Source organism: Camellia sinensis, chromosome 9 (genome assembly GCF_055761805.1).
Source record: "Camellia sinensis isolate YWXY chromosome 9, ASM5576180v1, whole genome shotgun sequence".
Classification (NCBI taxonomy): Eukaryota; Viridiplantae; Streptophyta; class Magnoliopsida; order Ericales; family Theaceae; genus Camellia; species Camellia sinensis.
The window spans coordinates 110981055-111000077 of record NC_138969.1 but is presented as its reverse complement, the minus strand read 5'-3'; positions in this window follow the sequence as shown (position 1 = coordinate 111000077).

Here is a 19023-nt window from a genome sequence, read left to right as displayed (position 1 = left end):
GGTAATCACTTTACTTTTGTTTCCCCAATCTTGCATTGGCTTTTGACCTATCTTGCTTTCTGTTTTAGGCTTTGTGTATAACTGAAAAAAGCTTTGTATTTTCATGCTTAAGACATCTCATTGAGGTCATTTTGGCATTGGGGGTCAAACTCCCCCTCTTAGGCCTCTTTTGGTACTTTTTCTTTAAGCTTTGTTGACCTTTGTTGTATTGCTCTTTTCACCACTGAAATCCAGTGGATTTTCAGTGGTAAAGAAGATGGTTGGAGGTCTTGCATAGGGGAGGGACACCCCTCCCCCCTTCGTCTTTCTTTTATCCTTGTTTTCGCTTAAAGGGCAACATGCATGCTTGACTGATTTTGGCCCTATTTCAGAGGTTTTTAGGTGTCTTTTGATCATAATATATCTCTATCTTTGGTCAGGTTTGTGGTCTTTTGCATGAATAATACCCTTGCTTTGTATCCCTCCCTTTTGCATAGAAATGCATCTTCTATTTAGGCTTCCATGCTTGCATGATTTAGCTTAGCTTGTTGAAGCTTTCGGTCATGATTTGTCATGCTTAAGGTCTGTTGGCCACTGTTTTGGTCATGTTTGACATGCTTGATGTAGTTGCTTTGCATTTTGGCTTGTAGGCCTTGAGTATTTTGGCTTCTAGCATGCTTAACTTAGACTATCCTCATGATTTGGCATTATTTAAGATCATATTTCAGTCCATGTAAGGTGGTCTTATGTTGTCATTGGCGTCCCTTCCCATGCTTTAAGGCGTTGCAGTTTTGTGCCTTGAAATGGGCATTGTGCATGCTTGTATGTTTAAGGCATTTTGGGGCTGCCATATCAGCGGTTTTTTGGGTGTATTTTGCTACATTGAACATCTGTTTTGGTTGCTTAGTCCATGCCATGAGTGGTCATGATGATCGTAATAGAATGCCCCTTGTTTGTGCCTTAGCTTTGGGCCTTTTTGGCTTGCATGTTGGCATGAGTGCTTGTTCACCATTTTGGACACTTTTTTTGGTTACTGTTTTGGGATGGACTGAGGTCTGCCCTTCATGGTTTAGCATCACCATTGCATGACCATGTTGCATTGTTTTGGTCCTCATGCTTACATTGTATCACGCTTGCATGTTGGCATGGCATTTATCTAGTTGCATCTCATATACATTGTACCATACTTGGCACATTTAGAATGCACTAACTTAGTTTGCATATTTAAGTTGCGTTACGTTTGGCATGTTTTGCATTTTAACCTCATGTGTACATTTGAGCCAAGTTTGTATATACGCATTGCATTGCTTGGTTTGGGGTGTCAAACCGGGCATGGGGATTGAGGAGTGTTTGTACTTCAAGTGACAAAACACGCCTCAACCCTCGGTCGCCAATCCCCTTGACTCCAACATGATAGGGTGTTGGTATTCATGTGTTTTGTTTGCATGCATTTTACATTGAATTGCAACCTCGGCCTCTTAGGCCATCATACATCAAAATGTATGATTGATGGCCCGAGGGTCGAGGGTCATGCTCCCTCGAGTCCCTTGCATGATAGGGAGTGTGCCCCGCATACATTTGCTTGAAATTCCATGCCATACACTGTCTGTCCTTGTTGCTGTAAAAAAACCAGCTTCTGCAGGAAGTTTTCGCCGACCGGCACTGTAGAATGCCGACCGGCTGTCGATTGGTGGCCGGTAGGCTTGAAAGCAGCCGATGGAAATTTCCCATGGCCGGTGGTTATTTCTCTTAGCCGATGGTGTTCTACAGTGTGCAGAGAACATATCCCAACACTTTGGAAATTTTCAGAGGAGCAGGGAAGCATTAACAGAGGCAACAGTGGCATGGTACGGGTTTCCGGGCAAGATGGATCGAGCATGCATCATTCGCGTATCCCGAGGCAGGGCTGCGGCCATCTCTATTCCGCATTTAATTTGTTAAATTAGAGGGTCTGTAATAATTAATTAGCTAGGATAGGTAATTCATTATTCGGATTGTATTATTCTTTTGGTCCCTCCGAGCGAGGGCAAAATTGTAATAAGTGTGGATGCGTGTGTGCGTATCTCCCAATCCCACGTCTTTCTTCCCTTTTATTTACTTGCTTACGATGATAGACTATGGCATATTTAAATTAGCATAACAGCATGACAGCATGTTTGCATTCATTCATCCGTTTCGCATGCACCGGGCTCGGCGCATCATTCTAACTACATTTGTATTTCAATTCCAAATTGAATACGTGTTAGCTGTAGCATTTCACATGTCATTGTAGATTAGTCGAGCCTATCTTAGTTGCATCTTGCATGTGTTGCATTAGCCATCCAAACATAAACTAGGATCATGCATATGATTACTAACTAGTTTTTGTTTTGGCACAGAGTACGATGTAAGTATTTATGCTTTAGCATCCTTGGATGCGTGTGGGTGTTGCCATGATAGCATGATTACCATGAGGCTAGCTGCTTATGTGATATAAACTGCTTGAATGACTGTGGGTGAAGGTTGGATTGTCTGAGTTGGAATGGCTCATTGAAATCCGTGTTTTAGCCTACTTGCGAGTAGCAAATTCCAAAACATTTCTTCAAAACAAACGGAATGCTTATTCCTAAATTAGACAATCTAGTCTATACTTTTGTGCTGTGCGCATAACATAGTAACTCAGGGCTAATAATCGGGATAAGAACACATAATGTTTTCAAAATCGGATATCATGGTTAGTAGAGGCCGATCTTCGGATCGGGCGAGAGGGGGTGCTCATAGCTGACCTTCCCCAATCGTACCCAAGTTCCAGAGCCGAGGCAACTTTGGTGATGACGGACACGTGGCCTTTGGCACTAAGTCAGGGTTTTCTAAATTCCCCAAAATAAAATATTTAGGTGGCGACTCTGTATCTGGCAAAGCAGTCCATGTTTGGCACTTCTTTTCAAAAATCTGTTTCTCAAAACAATTTGCCGGATTTGGACTCTTTGGTTCCGATTAAGAACCGTGACACAAATCGAGTCCGAACTGTAGCGCGGGGTCCCTCGCGGACGCGTGTTACAGTTTATGGCGACTCTGCTGGGGAGCTTTAGAGAGCTTAACTCGAACTCGTGATATCCTGTTTTGATTACACTTATGTGTTTCTTTGCATTGCATGTGCATTGGTGCGCCTAGGACACCGTGTTTTCCATCTGCCATTCCTGAACGGTTTGCCCGAGGCTTGACTTTGTCAAAGCATGCCATAAGGCTGACCGGTTGTGGGCTCTGACAGTATGGGAACGCAAACCCCGGTTTTACCGGGACACCCTTTTTTCGACCATTCGACCTAATGCATATTCGGATCCATAGTGACCATTCCAAGTTAGGACAGGTTGCTTACCCGATTATAGGTTGTTTGAAACCGCTGCGTGCATAGTGAAACCCTAGCTCCTGACAAAATAGGACAGGGAAACCCTACCCCAACATAGGGGTGTTTTGGCTCTCTTTACTTGCTATGTGCTTTAGAGTGTATCTCTGCAGGAACGTACATATCAGTTTGCAAGATTGAGTATTAGGCCCGAGGGCACCAGTATCAGTGTTATTAAGAGATCGGTCATCTGCGGATATCAAGTTCAGTTTTGGGAACGGTGATTTGAGAACAATGACTAGTATCGAGGAACAGTGTGTTTGGCTTACCAACTGTGTATTATGAATACCCAACTGTGCGTTGTATGTGTTTATTTTACGTCGTTATGCTGTCCAATTGTTTGGTTATTTATTGCTTTATTTATCTTTTTGGTAGGTAGTTTAGCACCATTGTTTCCAACCCGGTAGATATTCCCCAAGCACTCTGGATTAGAGGTCGTCGGCTCCATCGATCTGAGGATCTGGTAGACGGACAACCAGTGTACCACTCTCTACCCCCGGTTACTAGACGGAGGACAGCTAGGCAGAGGGCATCAGTTCAACAGTCAGTACAGAGGGCTTTATCTACCCCACCTATGTACAGTAGGGATCAGGGTTCTGTTTCACCCACAGAGAGGGAACATATACCGATAATTCAGTCAGAACAGAACATTATGGCTAGTTTAGAGGAGATGGTGCGCCAACTCCAAGAAAGCATGAAAGTGATGCAGCAGGATGCTGTCCGACAGGCAGAGTTCACCAAATAGCAAGCCACAGTTGTGAGTGAACAAGCAGAGTTAATCGTGAGGTTACAGCAGCAAACCGGAGCATCTGCTTCACAGCAAGTCCCTCCCCCACCAAGTGTTCTGATACCCGAAGAAACCTCGAATGTTCGGAATGTCCAAGAGAATACAGACCTTCCAGCGGGGCCAGCTCCGCCCCCGATTCCACCACAACTATCCAAGGCGCCCACGCCTGTCAATATACCAGACTCTCCTTTTGAGTTCGAAGTGGACCCCACAGCCTTAAAATTAAGCAAATTGGAAAAGATGTTTAAGAAGTCCCTGCGAGTCAAGACCATCCCTGACATCGAAGATTGATAGACCGACACAGCTGTGACGCTGCCTGATAGATTCAAAATGCCGCACATTGATCGATTTGATGGGTCCGGGGACCCCATGGTGCACCTGAGGTTGTTTTCAGATATCCTAAGGCCAATGAGCCTCACTAGACTGCAGAAGCTGTCTCTATTTGGCTGGACCCTGTCGGGTGTAGCGGCCATATGGTATGCCAAATTGGAGGATGACGTCAAGAGAAGCTGGGACGAAATGGCTGAGGCCTTCATCTTGCAGTACTCATACAATACACAAATCGAGATTACAACCCGGGATCTCGAGACAACGAGGTAAGAACCCAAAGAGAGCTTCTCAGAATTTGTGACCAGATGGCGGGCTAAGGCTTCGATGATGACCTTAAGGCCCACAGACAAAGACCAGATTCGGATGATTGTGCGCAATCTTCAGCCGAAGTTGATGCAAAAGATGATTGTACTCCACTTCCCTACCTTTTCTAATCTACATGAAATGGGGGTGCAGATTGAGGATGCCTTAAAGTAAGGCTTAATTGATAATGATTGGGAGCAACCCCGCAGAACTTTCAATCGTAACACTAATGCAGGCCCGAGTGGCGCTACAACTAGTAGGACCTCCGAAGTGAGTATGGTCACCACCAACCCTCCCCCAAGAACTATGGCGGCCGCACCATTCTCCGGCGCGTCCGAAAGCAACCCACAAACGGTCAAATACCCACCCAAAAACACCAGAACCTTCGCTCCACTTTATATACCCCTGTCCAAAGCTTTGGGGGTTTTAATCAGAAAAGGGCATCTGAAGCCCCTAGAGCTTTGCCCTTACAAGAAAGACTCCCCGCTGCCCACAACCTGGCCAAATATTGTGCATTTCACCAACAGCACGGTCATGACACCGATCTGTGCTTCCGATTACGTCATGAGATTCAAGGTCTCATTGATAACGGGGTGATTTTGCCTCCTGAGAAACCCAACGTTACTACGAACCCTCTCCCCACACATAACCAAGCTCCACCGCCCAAAAGAGTCAACTTCATCCAAACTGGGGTCATGCCTTATGATCCTAGTATCTATATCACTCCTTCCCACCTGTCTAAGCTGGAAGTGTTCCTTCCCGATTGCACCGTTTTGTGCATGATGGACATCTCCATAACCCAACCTAAGCCAGCGGTGGTGACTATCGAGAACAAGAGAGAGAAGATTCCAAAGGAGAAGGGGGTTGTCGAGCCAGAGTCTGCGGAATCTGGGAGTGGTGTTGGGGATGCTTATAATCCAGGTGACTACATTTTGTCAATAGGCCAAGATAGGCCAGATATGGAACTACCAACAGAGGGGGAGCTGTGTGTGCTCCGAGGGGACAGTCTAGGACAGGAAACGGATGATTTAACGGTTGCAGAAGAGGATCTCGCCAAGCTCCGATTTTACAGTAACCAAGATCCAGGAGACTCAGCCGTCAACTGGTTCGATTATGAGGAATCAACAGAGGTTACAGGGTGGTTGGACGATCAACCAGATGTGGTAGAAGAGTTTCAGCCACAACAAGGCCCGGCAGGGGCAAGAATGTCAGTGACAGCCGGAAGGGTTGAAGAATAGAGTGCATCGCCGGAGAGCGCCGGTGTCAAGAATTTCGCTCGGGATTGGATCATTTCGAGTACGGGGATTATTGAACAGTCGGCTGCATTGACACAGTCGGAACAGGAAAGATTCGAAGATTTCGAGAGAATCAGGAAGGCAAAAGCCCATGTGGGGACTGAGACTACTGTGAGCATAGAAACAGAGAATGCCGCGAGCATAGGGATAGAAGGTACTGTGAGTATGAGAACGGTCATGCCAGAACCGGACAAGTGCCTGTCGGCTGCAGATGGAATGTGGTGGGAGGACGATGATCTATGTCTTGTCCACACAGACGAAGATTGGGGGAGTAACCAACCAGATGATACCTGGTATGTCGGCGAAGTCGATCACATGACTAGAAGTGGACGGTATTTCAAGCCTCCACACCTAGATCAACCAGAGGCGTCTGGAAAAGATAGGGAGGCAGAGAAGCAAAAAGAAAAGCAACTCGAGCATGAGGCCGTATTGAGACAATTGAAAAAAATACAAGCAGACATCTCCATCTGGGGTTGCTCATGGCTTCTCGAGTACATAGGCAGGCTGTCCTTTCAGCCATGGACAAGGCCAAACTCTCGATAGAGACTACGCTGGAGCAGTTGGTTGGACTGGTTTTTCCGGGAGGAGCTACCCCGATGCTGACATTTTCCGACAAGGAATTACCACCCGAGGGGGCAAACCATAACAAGCCACTCTACATCTCTGTGAAGTGTAGGAATAAATGGATACCGGTGGTTCTAGTTGATACAGGGTCCGCCATCAACGTCTGCCTGGCAAGCACAGCGTATGCGATCAGTTTGAAAATCGCGGACTTTGTGCCAACAGCCCAGGTGCTTCGGGCGTATGACAACACAAGCCGGGAAGTAATGGGAACAGTTAAGATTCAAACAAAGGTTGGGCCGGGACAGCATGAGATAGATTTCCATGTCTTGGAGGTTCCTGCAACTTTTAACCTTCTTTTGGGATGGCCGTGGCTGCATCAGGTAAAGGCAGTCTCCTCCACCCTACATCAAGTGGTGAAATACCCCTATGGGAAGGGAGTAGCCATTGTCTTCGGAAATTCATCAATTCATCCGCCACTGGAGGTATCTACGCCTGTTCTAGAAATTGAGCACGGTATGGAGGATGTGTTCATATCGGGTTTTACCTTGGCTGAGGCTCAGGTTGTACAGAACATCATGGCAGCTAACGAAGGGATATATGTTAGCGCTCAAGCAGTCTATCTTATGAACAAGCTCCAACACATCCCTGGAATGGGATTGGGAAAGAGCGGCCGGAAGGGCGTCGCAGCATTGGCCGAAGTGCCACACAACCCTCATGCCTTTGGATTGGGTTATCTACCCACCAAAGAGGACCAGATAAGGAAAGGAAATGAAAGGAAATGGTCGGAAGAAGCAGAGCGAAACAGATGGGGAAGCCTTTTGACTTAATGCACTAGCCCATTCAGGGTACCCTAAACGGACGCTTCGTCCGGGAGGGGGTGGACTTTCCGTTCTGTGGCTTCCCAGAGCCGTGGCTGAACGCGGAGAGGAAGCGCGTACCGGGGTTTGAGATTTTCATTGACTTGCAGCTACTTGAGGATGACGTTGCCGAAGGGCAGGCAGAGTAAGGAAGCGCAGTCTGAGGACGCTGAAAATGAAATGGGGGTAGCACTGGCATGTCTACTTTCAGATCCTCTGATCGAACAGAAGTGCTTGGGGGATAACTTCTCGGTATGCATGATCGGGAATGGAACGGCTGCGGGCTTACTAGTAACTATTTTGGATGCATCCATTGCACCCTCTCTCGTCTGGCAATACAAAGAGGGATTTTTATCAGGCAGCAACGGGTCAGGTAGTGAGCCGGAATCTGATTCCACCGAGTCTTGTGAGTCAGAATCAGGTTCCAGCTCGACTGAGTCTGAGTTTGGTATTCCTGGGGGTGATAACCCAGATGCCACAGTCCTGTCTAGGTGGTCATTTTCTTTCTCTTTTGAGTCTGTTGTAACAGAAGAATCGGACGGCTTGGAAGTATTTAATGAGAATGATGTGGATGTGGATTCTGAGTATTTTTCTGTGCCTTTGATTTATTGCTTAAATCAGGATTTTCAAAATTTTGATGAAAACGACGAGGAAGAAATTCCTCCGGTTTTGCAACGATTAATTGATCAAGAGCAGGAAAGATTTGTTAAACCCTTAATGGATGAAATCACTACTGTGAATGTTGGTACTGAGAAGGACCCGCAGCTGGTCCAGATCGGGTCCACGTTGTCTTCGGAGGAACGCGAGCGCTTAGTCGCTTTATTAAAAGATTTCAAAACGTTTTCGCGTGGTCCTACGAAGACATGCCTGGAATCGATCCCGAGATTGTACAGCACCGGATCCCTCTTGACCCCGAGGCCCGACCGATCAAACAAAAGCTCAGAAAGATTCGTCCGGACTGGGCCATCAAAATTAAGGAAGAGGTCACCAAGCAGATCGATGCAAGCTTCTTACTGGTATCCGAATAGCCGACTTGGTTGGCCAACATTGTTCCAGTACCGAAGAAAGATGGCAAGATCCGAGTATGCGTGGATTTCAGGGATTTGAACAGAGCTAGTCTGAAGGACGACTTTCCCTTGCCGCATATTGATGAGTTGATGGATTTTACAGCGGGACATGCTTTGCTTTCGTTCATGGATGGCTTCTCAGGTTACAATCAGATAGTGATGGCACCAGAAGACAGGAAAAAAACTGCTTTCACCACTCCGTGGGGGACTTACTGCTACAGAGTGATGCCGTTTGGATTAAAGAATGCTGGAGCTACATATCAATGGGCCGCGACTACAATATTACATGATATGATCCACAAAGAGGTTGAGGTGTACGTGGATGACATGATTGTTAAGTCCAAGGAAAGAGAGGGCCACTACAACGCCTTGCAAAAGTTCTTTCAAAGGATCAGAGAATTTCGGTTGCGGCTAAATCCTCAGAAGTGTACGTTCGGTGTTACAGCGGGAAAAATGCTGGGATTTCTGATTACACAAAGGGGCATCGAGGTCGACCCTTCAAAAATCAAGGCCATCTTTGAAATGCCACCACCAAGGACTGAAAAGGAGGTGCGAGGCTTTCTGGGTAAAGTGCAATTCATAAGACGGTTTATCTCGAAATTAACCTTGACTTGTGAACCACTTTTTGGTCTCCTGAAGAAAGGCAAGAAATTTCAATGGGACGGCCGATGCCAAGCTGCTTTTCAACAGATCCAAGAATATTTACAGAACCTGCCCGTGTTATCGCCGCCAGAGCAGGGGAGACCGTTAATATTGTATCTTTCAGTGACTGAGACCACGACGGGTTGCATGCTTGCGCAAGAATCAGAGGACAAGGTGGAGAGGGCTATCTACTATCTGAGCAAGAAGATGCTAGAGTATGAGACTCGTTACACACCATTAGAGAAGGCTTGCTTAGCTCTGGTATGGGCTATTAGGAAGTTGCGGCACTACCTGTTAGCTCACTCCGTAATGTTGGTTTCACGACTCGATCCCATCAAATATCTTTTCGAGAAACCGGCACTTACGGGTAGGCTAGTTCGTTGGTTGCTTTTGCTTTCCGAATTCGGTCAAAAATATGTGACGTGCAAGTCAGTCAAGGGGAGAGCAGTGGCAGAGTTCTTAGCCGATCATCCATTGGAAGGGGGTGAAGCAGTTGAGTACTTATTCCCAGATGAAGCCATTTTGCACATCGACGACGAATATTGGACGATGTACTTTGACAGAGCGTCAAATCAATACGGGTATGGGATAGGAGTGTTGTTGATAGCACCCGACAATTCCTGTATCCCTCTAGCCTTCAAGCTCCGGTTCAAAGTCTCGAACAACGAAGTAGAATATGAGGCATGCATTGCCGGTCTAGAAGAAGCCCTAGAATTAGAGGCAAGACGGTTGGACATCATCGGTGACTCGAACCTTGTTGTGTCTCAAGCAAAAGGAGACTGGAAAGTCAAAGAAGAAAAGATGATGATGTATCATCAGACCTTGGACTTGTTAATTCCTAGGTTCGAGAAGCTAAACTTTGCTCATCTTCCAAGAGAGAACGACTGGTTCGCAGATTCTTTAGCAACTCTATCTTCCATGATAGACATCCCGTTTGGAGTCCGGATGCATCCAGTCATCATTGACCATAAATTCGCGCCAGCCTATGAGTCGATTGCTGCTATAGATGAGGTTCAGGACGAAAACCCCTAGTATTATGACATTTGGAACTTCTTGGAGAAGGAAGCATATCTGCCAGGGGTAAATGCCAAGGATAAAAGGGCAATCAGAAGAATGGCCATTCAGTTCATCATCTGTGGAGGTAAGCTATATAGGAGAGGTCATCTGGGAATGCACAAGCTGTGTGTCGAAGCCGAAGAATCGAAGCGCCTGATGGAGGCCATCCATGGAGGAGAGTACGGTGTACACATGAACGGAGTAATGCTAGCACGGAAGATCCTCCGACAGGGTTACTACTGGTCCACCATGGAGGAGGATTGTATCAGCTTTGTTCGGCGATGCCACAAATGTTAGATCCATGCGAATCGCATGAATATTGCACCGTCGAAGCTGTACAACATGACTTCACCTTGGCCATTTTCAGTTTGGGGAATTGATGTGATCGGGGCTGTTACTCCAAAAGGGTCGAATGGGCATGAGTTTATCTTGGTCACGATAGATTATTTCACCAAGTGGGTCGAGGCCCAATCATACGCGGTGTTGAAGGCGTCACACGTCGCAAAGTTCATTAGAAACAACATCATCTGCCACTATGGAGTCCCAAACGAGGTCATTTCAGATACCGGTTCCCACTTCAAGAAGGAAGTGATTGACTTGTTGGAGAAATATAACGTGACTTTTCATAAGTCATCCACATACCGGCCGCAAACCAACGGAGCAGTTGAGGCCGCCAACGAGAACATCAAGCATATACTGCAGAAGATGGTGGAAACCTATCGGGATTGGCCAGATAAGCTGCCATTTGCTATGTGGGGCTACAGGACTTCAATTAGAACTTCTACCGGAGCGACTCCGTATTCATTGGTTTATGGGATGGAGGCCGTTCTACCTACCGAGATTGAGGTTCCGTCATTGCGAGTATTGGCTGAGTGTCAAATAGCCGAAGCAGATTGACAGCAGTGCAGGTTTGAGGAACTCATGCTCTTTGATGTGAGAAGACTGAAAGCACTGTACCATGTTCGAGGTTATCGGCGCAGAATTGCCCGAGCTTTCGACAAGAAAGTTAAGTCCAGGAATCTAAAGGAAGGAGATTTGGTGCTCAAAGACAACCGAGCTCCCATCCACGACCCTAGGGGCAAGTTCAGACCCAATTGGACTGGTCCCTACATCATCAAAGCTATCTGGTCAAGTGGAGCTGTGGTTCTGATGGATCTAGATGGCCTAGAGTTCTCCCAACCGATCAACATGGACAAGTTGAAGAAATATTACCCTTGAGAGGCTCGCTAGGCCGAAAACCCGAAAGGGCGACCTAGGCAAAAGTTAGAGCATAGAAAATTGGAAAATATAAAAACTGAGCTCGCAAGGTTGAAAACCCGCAAAGAGCGGCCTTGGCAAAAGTTAGAGCATAAAAGGAGAGTGAAAATACTCGAGTGAACCTAAGCCCGAACTACATAAGGCTTGATTCCCATCATTGGGATACGTAGGTGACTTCATCTTGGAGTTCAGCCATAAACTTTTCCCCGATCAACTTTGTCCAGTTGATCATCTCGGTCATCTTTGTCTATTCGGCATTCAAGAGTTCAGTTAAGGTCTCCGGTACAGTGCTTTGCAGACTAGGGGCAACTTTCCGTTGCTATGCAGTGCCGCGGTACTCTTCACACTAGGGGCAACTTTCCAGTTGCAGGGATCCGGGGTTATGCACCTCGGTGACAGATCTCAGGCGTGTCCAGTTCTGATCCACATCGAAAATATTTTTGAAAAGTTTTAATAAAAGCTGACTTTATTCAAATTAATCTTTTTACAACTAAGACCATTTTTGGACCAAAGCGGAAAATTTTCAGTACCGCAACCTTCAATTTCATTGATTTCAAAACCGAGTTCTCCTGCTCTTGCATACAATCGAAGTTGCTTTTTATTACATTCATGAAGAAAACTTGAAAGTACTAATAAAGCAATAAATCTGGGGCATAGTCAAGTCAAGTGCTCCTACGCTCCCTCCCAGAGTTGGTCGAAACCTCTGACGCCAAGGTGGGCCCGACCTGTGCCTCCTCATTAAGCCAATCCAAGCACTCATCAGATAAAGTGTAACTGAAAGTAGGAGCGGGGGCCAGGAGTTCTCTCGTCCTCCACGCGGTGGCCTGCCGAGCAAGCTTTGCGCCTCGGGCTGGGAATGCAACAGGATACTCTATCGCCTCTGGCGGGCAGGTCTAATCATGGCCAAATTGGCGCCGAATCCAGAATGGGAAGTAGAATACACAATGAGTGAGACCAATCAATTGAATCCCAGTCTGCCGGGACATGTTGTAACTCATTGCTAGAAGGCGGAGCCAAGGGCACCGCCAAGCAATACGGTTCGCGAACAAGTGGCACATCCAAGCGAACCACCATCCCTCATCAAGGGCATTGACTAGACGGTGCCGGAAGAAGTAGCCGCGAGCTGAATATGCTGGGCAAGAGTCCACAACCTGCAGTTTGTCCATCAACCGTACCTGGGAAGGGTTGAAAAATGAGAGAATAAAGAATAGAGAGATGTACGATGAGAGAAAAGTGAGAATAGGGTTTTTGTGAGAAAAACCGAGCTTGTGGGCCGAGTGATGTGAGCGATACATATGTGAGATTGGATGGGAAACATTACCTGTAGTAGTAGTGGACTCCCTGCTAATCTGGTTGTCTCACGACGATAAAAGGCGTCTAAGCCCATCAATGTCCCAGCCAGAGTCATGGCAATATAGCTCTTGCCCTCCTTCAAGCCTTGGGCAACCTCGGTCAGCCGGACACTAGACCCTCTGGAGCCTGAGACAAATAGAAAATGAGATAGCATGCACAAACAGAGGGCGTGTCGCCGGAAGCCTTGCCAATGATGGTTGTTGCGATCACCGACATCAGAAAACCGGTCGATCGAACTCGGAATATCCAGCACCCCGTCACAAATCAAAGACCGAGCGTCACGCATAAAAAGTCCACACATTTGCCCAAAGGATTAGGCATGGCCAAAATTGAGTCGGGGCAGGAGCTCCTCGTCGCGCTCGGACTCCATCAAGGCTCAAAAATCTTCGAAGGTAGGACATATCTCTTGCCCAGCGAAGCTAAAGACATGTGTCACCGGATTCCAAAACCTCGCCGTGGCATAGAGAAAAGGAAGGTGCAACGGAGTATGACCCAGAGTGAATAGTGCATTTATGCCGAAACCCCGGAAATTCAAATTTTTCGAGCCATCCAAGCTAGCAATCCAAGCTGTAAGATTTTGAGCAAGAAACTCTTCCATTAGAGCAAATCAGTGTGGAATTGAGAAAAACTGCGAAGCTGAGGTCTTTTGTAGGAGATAAGGTTAGGTGGAGGACAGGTGTCAACATTCTGGTGATTCCTTCATTCATAGTCGGCCGGCCAAATATTGTGCCGACCGGCCATCACTTTTTGCCAACCAAACAAATTCCTGGCCGATGGCCATTTCTTGTGGCCGTTGGTCTTCCTCCTAGCTCCCTGAGCTGTTTACGCTAGGGATTGGGGAACTCCACCACCTCCGGTCCCCCCCCCCCCGGTGATCGATTTTTGCGGAGTCACACATGTCTGCTTATCGATTTATTGTACATTTGGTTATTGAGTTGTATTTCACTCCCTTTGAGTCTTTGATTTTTTATTGAGTTGTACTCACACTTGATTGGTTATATCATGCTTTTGTGTTGCTTATCGAGTTGTAAGTCGGTTCACTACCTGATTATTACGATGCAAATACTCAATGTTCAAACCAGGTTCAATTTCGTTCACATTGTGGTGTGATACCTTGCGATGCGATGCATAGAAAGTTTACAAATGCAACATCTTTTGAACAAAATGGTCGTTGCATTCCCATCACGTGTTTTGCAAAATATGTAATTTTGATAAAGAATAAAACCTGCCTGAAGCAGTGCAATGTGCTTAAACTACCAGTAAAAAGGAAAGTAAAGCATAGAATGGCAGGGTAGCAAAGTGTCGGAATAGATACCAGCAAAACTCCCCTGGCAGTCAACGCACCTCCCGCACCTTTGTTCGGGTCAACTACATGGTTTGGCACCTTCATCACTCGAGACAATGCGGGAAATCACACTTTTGAAACGTGAACCTTCGAGTTAACCTCAGGCCACAACTTCTACGAGCGATGCTCGGTACGTACGAAGAACGTCCCTTCCCGTATCTTTTTCATGTCTTGTGGATTCCACAAATTGTTTCAATTATGCTGTGTTACAGTACTTTACATTCCAGCATCGTGAATAACATGTTTTGCTTGCGTAGACCGCATGTTTGCAATCAATTTCATTACTAGCGTAGACCGCATGTTTTGCTTGCGTAGACCGCATGTTTGCAATCAATTTCATTACTTGCGTAGACCGCATGTTTTGCTTGCGTAGACCACATGTTTGCAATCAATTTCATTACTTGCGTAGACCGCATGTTTTACCTGCGTAGACCGCATACTTTCCTTGCGTAGACGGCATGTTTTCCTTGCGTAGACCGCAATGCTTTCCTTGCATGGACCGTATGTTTTACTTGCGTAGACCGCAATGCTTTCCTTGCGTGGACCGCATGTTTTACTTGCTTAGACCGCATGTTCTGCTTGCGTGGACCGCATTCTTATGTTCAAATTCATTACTTGAGTAGACCGCATGTTCTGCTTGCGTAGACCACATTCTTATGTTCAATTTCATCGCTTGCTTAGACCGCATGCTTATGATCAATTTCGTTGCCTGCGTAGACCGCGTGCTCCACTTACGTGTCTGTGCCTTCACAGCGTTGTTATGCTTCCCACTTGCTTTGCGTTGTCACGCATTTCGAGTACATTATTATGCATGTTGCTAACGATATTGTACCTATTAAGTTTGTTTTCTTTGCAGGCACGATATTGTATGTGCGGTTCATTTGAGGCTGGTACAACCTGACGAACCGGATAGGTGTAGTATATTCCGAGTGAGACATATCGAGAATTGCATAATTCTCTTACATCCTTTCTGCATTGTAGTGTAGTTTGGTGTATGCTAGCTTAAAATCATTGCATGTATGCTTCATTACAGCTTTCTTTGCATGATCATAAGTTATGTCCGGCTCTGTGCATTGTCTTGCATTTTGCCCCTGCCTTTCGGGCACATATATTGTTTGTCTTGCATGTTTGTCTGAGTCTTCGGCCTTGTCAAAAATGGGTCGTCTCTGGGCTTTGACATTTACTCCCGTCATTGTTATGACTTTCGAGTTCTGTCAAAGAGGGGCAACTGTAGACACCCCATTTTTGACCGTCCTCAAGCCTTGGACGTCACCATTGGAACACTTGGTGATTACCATTGTTTGTGCTCGTCTTGAGTTCCTGGAGGTCTCGGTTGCGCGTCTTGCCTCAGGATCCCTCGACTCGATCATGTTGTGTCTGGTTTTGCACTAAACACTTGTGTTTTGCCTTGGAGGGGCAGGGAATGCCTTGTGAGGCATCCCCACACATCACCGGCCATGGCTTGAGGCCACCGGCCAATGATTTTATGCCATCGGCAATGTATATTGCCGGTCGGCACTCTTTGTTGCCGGTCGGCCATTTATTTTTTTAAAATGGCAATTTTGAATGGTCGATCACTGTTCATCTACTTTTAGTAGATATTTTGTGCCAGCTGTGATAGCTGGCACCCACTCTGTTCCCCTCCATACACGTGTATGGAGGGATTTCCCTCTAAGCAAGCTTGTTTGGTAAGCTTTGCAAGGGGGAACTTCTATAAGAGGAGAGCTCTCCTCCTTCTTCTAGGTTGGTGATTTTGGAAAGAAAAACCAGAGCTTACACATATACATACACACTCTCTCTATATATTTCCCTCTCTCTCCTCCCTTGTGTGTGTTTTGTGGCCTAAAAGTGCATTTTTACCTTAGTTTTGCACTAACACACACACTACCACACCTTACTTCGACTTTGAGGGACTTTGAGGGTTGTTTGTTGAGGTTTTGGACTGATTTTGGTCAATAGAGGGTGGCTGGACCAACTGTTCTTCAAGGGTTCTTCAAGGGTAATCACTTTACTTTAGTTTCCCCAATCTTGCATTGGCTTTTGACCTATCTTGCTTTCTGTTTTAGGCTTTGTGTATAACTGAAAAAAGCTTTGTATTTTCATGCTTAAGACATCTCATTGAGGTCATTTTGGCATTGGGGGTCGAACTCCCCCTCTTAGGCCTCTTTTGGTGCTTTTCTTTAAGCCTTGTTGACCTTTGTTGTATTGCTCTTTTCACCACTGAAATCCAGTGGATTTTCAGTGGTAAAGAAGATGGTGTGAGGTCTTGCATAGGGGAGGGACACCCCTCTCCCCTTTGTCTTTCTTTTATCCATGTTTTGGTTTAAAGGGCAACATGCATGCTTGACTGATTTTGGCCCTATTTCAGAGGTTTTTAGGTGTCTTTTGATCATAATATATCTCTATCTTTGGTTGGGTTTGTGGTCTTTTGCATGCATAATACCCTTGCTTTGTATCCCTCCCTTTTGCATAGAAATGCATCTTCTATTTAGGCTTCCATGCTTGCATGATTTAGCTTAGCTTGTTGAAGCTTTCGGTCATGATTTGTCATGCTTAAGGTCTGTTGGCCACTGTTTTGGTCATGTTTGACATGCTTGATGTAGTTGCTTTGCATTTTGGCTTGTAGGCCTTGAGTATTTTGGCTTCTAGCATGCTTAACTTAGACTATCCTCATGATTTAGCATTATTTAAGATCATATTTCAGTCCATGTAAGGTGGTCTTATGTTGTCATTTGCGTCCCTTCCCATGCTTTAAGGCGTTGTAGTTTTGTGCCTTGAAATGGGCATTGTGCATGCTTGTATGTTTAAGGCATTTTGGGGCTGCCATATCAGCGGTTTTTTGGGTGTATTTTGCTGCATTGAACATCTGTTTTGGTTGCTTAGTCCATGCCATGAGTGGTCATGATGATCGTAGTAGAATGCCCCTTGTTTGTGCCTTAGCTTTGGGCTCTTTTGGCTTGCATGTTGGCATGAGTGCTTGTTCACCATTTTGGACACTTTTTTTGGTCACTGTTTTGGGATGGACTGAGGTCTGCCCTTCATGGTTTAGCATCACCATTGCATGACCATGTCGCATTGTTTTGGTCCTCATGCTTACATTGTATCACGCTTGCATGTTGGCATGGCATTTATCTAGTTGCATCTCATATACATTGTACCATACTTGGCACATTTAGAATGCACTAACTTAGTTTGCATGTTTAAGTTGCATTACGTTTGGCATGTTTTGCATTTTAACCTCACGTTGTACATTTGAGCCAAGTTTGTATATACGCATTGCATTGCTTGGTTTGGGGTGTCAAACCGGGCATGGGGATTGAGGAGTGTTTGTACTTCAAGTGACAAAACACGCCTCAACCCTCGGTCGCCAATCCCCTTGACTCCAACATGATAGGGTGTTGGTATTCATGTGTTTTGTTTGCATGCATTTTACATTGAATTGCAACCTCGGCCTCTTAGGCCATCATACATCAAAATGTATGATTGATGGCCCGAGGGTCGAGGGTCATGCTCCCTCGAGTCCCTTGCATGATAGGGAGTGTGCCCGCGAATGCATTTGCTTGAAATTCCATTCCATACACTGTCTGTCCTTGTTGTTGTCAAAAAACCAGCTTCTGCAGGAAGTTTTTGCCGACCGGCACTGTAGAATGCTGACCGGCCGTGGATTGGTGGCCGGTAGGCTTGAAAGCAGCCGATGGAAATTTCCCATGGCCAGTGGTTATTTCTCTTAGCCGATGGTGTTCTACATTGTGCAGAGAACATATCCCAACACTTTGGAAATTTTTAGAGGAGCAGGGAAGCATTAACAGAGGCAACAGTGGCATGGTACGGGTTTCCGGGCAAGATGGATCGAGCATGCATCATTCGCGTATCCCGAGGCAGGGCTGCGGCCATCTCTATTCCGCATTTAATTTGTTAAATTAGATGGTCTGTAATAATTAATTAGCTAGGATACGTAATTCATTATTCGGATTGTATTATTTATTTGGTCCCTCTGAGCGAGGGCAAAATTGTAATAAGTGTGGATGCGTGTGTGCGTATCTCCCAATCCCACATCTTTCTTCCCTTTTATTTACTTGCTTACGATGATAGACTAGGGCATATTTAAATTAGCATAACAGCATGACAACATGTTTGCATTCATTCATCCGTTTCGCATGCACTGGGCTCGGCGCATCATTCTAACCGCATTTGTATTTCAATTCCAAATTGAATACGTGTTAGTTGTAGCATTTCACATGTCATTGTAGATTAGCCGAGCCTATCTTAGTTGCATCTTGCATGTGTTGCATTAGCCATCCAAACATAAACTAGGATCATTCATATGATTACTAACTAGTTTTTGTTTTGGCACGGAGTACGATGTAAGTATTTATGCTTTAGCATCCTTGCATGCGTGTGGGTGTTGCCATGATAGCATGATTACCATGAGGCTAGCTGCTTATGTGATATAAACTGCTTGAATGCCTGTGGGTGAAGGTTGGATTGTCTGAGTTGGAATGGCTCATTGAAATCCGTGTTTTAGCCTACTTGCGAGTAGCAAATTCCAAAACATTTCTTCAAAACAAACGGATATGCAATGCTTATTCCTAAATTAGGCAATCTAGTCTATACTTTTGTGCTATGCGCATAACATAGTAATTCTAGGCTAATAATCGGGATAAGAACACATAATGTTTTCAAAATCGGATATCATGGTTAGTAGAGGCCGATCTTTGGATCAGGCGAGAGGGGGTGCTCATAGCTGACCTTCCCCAATCGTACCCAAGTTCCCGAGCCGAGGCAACTTTGGTGATGATGGAC